Consider the following 5,330-nt stretch of genomic DNA (forward strand, 5'->3'; position numbering starts at 1 on the left):
CTATGTTATAGATTATTGTAAAGGAAAGAAAACGTTTTAGTATATTCTAATATATATAATAAATCTACAGTCCTGATAAAGAAGGTACTAATAGGCAAACCTGTTAGAAACCTCTTTAGCTTTATCCAAAACTTCTTCAGAGTCTTCTTTTATCTGGGCACCTCTTTATCCAGGATTCCTCCAGATCATGAACACAGAGAACTCCCAAATAGTGTTATCAGTAGGTTAATTTAGTGTGGCACCAAGTCGCATAAGACTCACAAAATTCAATCTATTATGTAAAAAAACATGTTATTAAAGTCATTATCTTTCATTATCTAATTATTATAAATTATATTCTTCCACTATCCCTAGATTTTATCATGCGAAAAACTGTTTTTATTTTTTAAACGAATAAAAATAACAATAAATCTAATAAAATTTATAAAATGAATTATTATTTTTTTAATTTAATTTTTGTGTTTGATATTACGTAACATTATTTATTGAGTTCAAGTTCATGCGTTAAAATTAATTAGTTCATGCTTTTTCATATTGAACATGCTCCGAACGGATAAAATTCGATTGGATCTTGTTAGTCACATGATACTCAACTGTTCAGGAGATAGCAGTCAACTCATTCTTCGCAGATCTATCCTAAGAGCAGGATTTTATTTCCTCTTCTTCTGCTACAGGTAAGCTTTGTACTTCATTATAAAAAAATTTAAAATAAAAAATATATTTTTCTATAAATTTACATTAAATTTTATTAAAATTAAATCTCGAATTTTTCTTATTTTTACCATATTTAAGATTTCTTCATTATAAAAGTTTTTTTAGAGAAAATTACGATTTAATTTTGTGTATAAAAATTCTAAACTCTTATGTATAAAGCTTGAGCAATTTTTTAAATTATTTTTATAAATTATAAAAAAAATGAATTTCGACTTTTGTTTACGTAAAATTAATTTTAAAACTTGTAATATTTTTATTAATTAAAAGAAGAAATAAGTTTTGANAAACAACGGACACTGACGGGAGCATAAAAAAATGACCGCTGTTTAGAGGTAGCCGTTGTTGGAAGGTGGCCGTCATTGGAGGTTCTACTGTACATTTTTTATGTATTATTTTAAACAAAATTAAATCTTATAACGCGTTTCATTAATTAAAAAAATGCTATAAACAATGTTTAAATATACATAATTCAGTTTTAACAGAGAGCAATATCTTCATAAATATTTTTAATAAAGTTTTAGTCTGTTAGTTAAATAAAATAAATCTTTATAATCCTTTTAGCATTTTGGGATTGTTTTAAGCATTACATTTTATAAATTAAATTGAGTAACAAATTATATTATTTCGTAATTTATATAGGAAATTTTAAACTCAAAACTTAATCTCCTTATCTTTATTTGACTTCTTTAAAGGATTATAAGGGAAATATATTAAAAATTGATCATAGTAATTGTTCTGTAATTTAAAAGTTATCGTTAAAAGAACTGATGATTAAGTAAAATTAAAATAATAATTAAATTTAAAAGAATGTAATAAAACTAAATTAAATTAAAATGAATTCTTTAAAAAGAAAATATGATAATTATTATTATTATATAACGGGAAAAAAATCATTTATGTTTGTGATAAAAATGAATCATTTGCTTTTTTAAATGTAAATATTGTTGAATTGTAAGGTAGTTATTTTTATACATTGAGATTCTCAAACAGTATATCGTGATCTCTCAGAAAATTTACATCATATTCTTAGGTAATATTATACTGTTTTAATAAAATAAAAATCTTTATGGAGATTCTAAAATTCTATAAATTCTATTCTTATACAGTATAATACATATAAAAGTTACTTTCAGTTAGTTCAAATCAGGCTGGTTTCAATCACAATGATGACTATTCGCCTTGTATCATACTACATTCATGCGAAACTGATATAAAAAAAATAAATCAATAGAAAACAATCCATTCCTGTGCTTTATATATTTAAAAAACACAGGAAAAAAAGAAATGAATTTTTTAAAAATCAATATGCAATGATAAAAAATTCAAGTTAAAAAAATACCAATTATTATTTTATTGAGTAATCAATATAAAATTTTTTGTATAAGACTTAATAGAAAAAATAAATCGATTTAAAACAAATTATTAATAATTACAGTAATTTTTAAAATAATTTGAAAGATATTATTAAGATAGAATTATTTTTAATGAATGAATTAAATTAATAAAATTTAATATGTATATAGTAAATTATTATTATTATATACTGTAGGCTACATTTTTAATATAATTTAATAAAAAAATATAATTTAATTTTATAACATAATATTTTGCACGTACAGTCAAACTTCGATTTTAGCGAGCTCTTCTAAAATTGGTATTAAAATACCAATTTCAGAGTATGGAACTAAACTGAAATAAGTCACTTCAAGCAATAAGAAATATAGAATGTGTACAATAATGAGATCTAAATCCAAGTTTGAATTCGAGTTTGAAAGTCAAGCGATTTGATGATATAATTTATTTACAATCAAAGTAATGCTATTGAGAACGAGATTACGACTTTCAACAAAACAATTAATACGCCCTATAAAAATCAAATGACAAAAATCAATAAATACATATAAATTATAAAAATCCAGCAACGAGTTGCTTAACTTTTCTGGCAATATTTGGTAACGCCATCATATTTTATTGTTAAAATTTTTTATATTTTTAATTATTATATAATGGAAAATGGCAAGAAGCTTAATTTTGAGGTAAAAATGGGTTTTATAAAAAAATTGTAAATGCTAATAACGAGTAAAATTATCATTAAGTCCGACTCTACTTGAGATATGACACAAGACCCACCAAACCGTTGACCTTTAACCATCAAATTTAATAGCATCAAAATACACTTAATACACAAACCTCCCTGCAAAATTTCAGAAATTTTTGACACAAAGCACAAGAGCTATTAAGTTTCAAACAGGGTGAACAAAATCTTGCCCCCATAAACATCCATACATACAGAAAAAAAAACCCTCTTTTTTTACATTTCTCGACGTTTCAAGGTTTCCTGAATCGAAAAATATAAAAATCTGTAGGGTCGTTTTTTTGATCGATCACCATACTTTCCCACTGTTATGTATAACATGCAAAAAATTTAAAATTAATTTATAAATTAACAATTTTGAAAAATGTACTTTGCAATGAAAAATTGCTTATTTATTAAATCTGATATTGAAGACGAGTTCTCTATTTAATATTTCTGAGGAGGTTCCGTTCAACAGTGTTCGTCTTTATTTACGGTGGTTACGCTAGTTAGAAGGGAGCTATTTACAGGTTTGACTGTATTATACTATAACAAAATGAATTCTTCTGGTTAAAAAATCGGTATAATCTTTATGAGGACGTATTAAAATTTTTTATGTTCTCTATAAGGATTTTTTTAAATCTCTGTGAGGATTGTGATACGATCTAGATAACTCGATTCAGACTTTGCTTAAGAGACTATAAAATAAATGCCTATCCTATGAAATTTATTAAAATTAGTTATTGAAGACTCGTATAAAACAGTCTCAACAGACTTCTCAGCGAATTTTTCTATATCACTTATTCGAAATGTCATCAATACAATGGTGAACACTTTGAAAGCTTGAAATGATGTCATGTATCCAAATGATTTATTGGATGTCTAAATTTTGATATATAACGTATAACAACTGAACTATCCAGTTGAAAATTTCCCATGAAATTTAAAAAACTTGTGTGACTCACCACTCATTAAAGGATATCGATATTTATTTGAGACACCATATTTTATATATCAATAATATACTATATAAGAGGTAATTAATGAGTGATTTATAAGCCAATTTAAAAATGCTATTCTATGAATAGCATTCTTAAATTGGTTTGAATAGATTCATATACTCTATGATGTCCAAAACTTAAGCAACAATGTAATTTTTAAGCGATGAAATTGTGGAAAAGGGCTTGTTGCGATCAGTACAATGAACACCCAATTCAGTAGAAAAAAGATTCGTATGCAAATATCAGGAAGAAGACATCACGGGTGACGTGAGGGCATGCAAAACGCGTGCAGTCAGCGCGCGTAGTGCGACACTACAATAAAAAGAAATACGAAAGGCGCTATTAGGCCTAAAGATATTTGCTGCAAATTCAAGTGAGTTCGTACGTGCAATACGGCTAGAAGAAACCATTTGGACGACTTTACACGTTGGTAGATTATTCCCAGGTGATTTCTTGTGGAATTACGGCATAAACAATCGTTGCTTGAGTTTTGCACACCAGTGTATTTGTAATAAATTTGAATGGGCTATTATAATGCCGATTATCCAATAGCGGTTTTAGATTGTTCGAGGCCCTAAGCTAGCATATATAAGTGGCGAAGTTTCTTTTATATAAATTTATATGCCGTACAATACGATAATCAATAGGATTCTAGCTAGCACTTTATTCCGAGTACTGGATTAAGGCAAGCAAATACAGGATGGACTAAATGTCAGTTAACCAGGATATATTTTTAAGAACGGTTAAAACAGATTCGAAACAGCTGAATATTATTATTTCTGATTCGATTGCTTCATTGGAAGCAGTCGAATCACAAATAAAGCATACAGTTCTCGGTTGATCGACTTTTGGGCCACCATGTATTTGCTAACATTGAAGGCGTCCAAAAGTGGAAGGCACCAGATGAAAGTTAATAAAATAATAGTTTACCCTGTGCCTAAAATCACCACTGTATTTATTACAACTTAATTTTGTAATATGACTTTTTAAATATTTAAGAAATTGACATTTGTAGACAATTTTTCATGAATAATATATTTTTTTTTTACATATTGAATTTATTTTATTTTTATAGTTTATCTGTTAACAGAAAATAAAATATATTCACAATAAAATAGTCCATAAATTTAAAATTAAAATAGACATAAAAATCACTTTTTTTAAATATAAACAATTTTCTTCTCTAAGAAAAGCATTAGAAATAAAATAATTTTTAATAAAGTTAAAAAAATAATTCATTTAAAATGTTGCTATTCAATGGTTAAAGAATTTAATTTAACATTATACAGTGTGGCCCAAAAATCAGTTAACCAAAGATATTAAAAAGTATATTAATTAGTTAATTGACTTCTGGGATTCTTATATTTTCTGGGCTATTCTTTATTATGATCTAATCATATGCAATGAAAGCATATTTATTAATTTACTTTCTTCTCATTTCTCTTTGTTATTTATCACTTGAATTATTCATATTTAGAAATAATAAGAGGAAAATTTTGATTGATTAAAATTTAATTTAAAATCTATATTAAATTAAATTC

At 25.7% G+C, this 5,330-nt stretch overlaps 1 protein-coding gene across 1 annotated transcript in view; it reads left to right on the forward strand.

The window, feature by feature from the left end:
* The first annotated feature begins 521 nt into the window (after positions 1-521).
* The window catches only part of LOC111630425 (prokineticin receptor 1-like), a 69,257-nt gene continuing 64,448 nt past the window's right edge, over positions 522-5,330 (forward strand). Inside the window, exon 1 of the mRNA XM_023374512.1 lies at positions 522-674. The gene's annotated coding sequence lies outside the window, so the exon portion shown is untranslated. The remainder of the gene's footprint in view (positions 675-5,330) is intronic.

This window comes from Centruroides sculpturatus, unplaced genomic scaffold, assembly GCF_000671375.1.
Source record: "Centruroides sculpturatus isolate CEXI.00-Female unplaced genomic scaffold, Cexi_2.0 scaffold620, whole genome shotgun sequence".
In the NCBI taxonomy this organism is placed as follows: Eukaryota; Metazoa; Arthropoda; class Arachnida; order Scorpiones; family Buthidae; genus Centruroides; species Centruroides sculpturatus.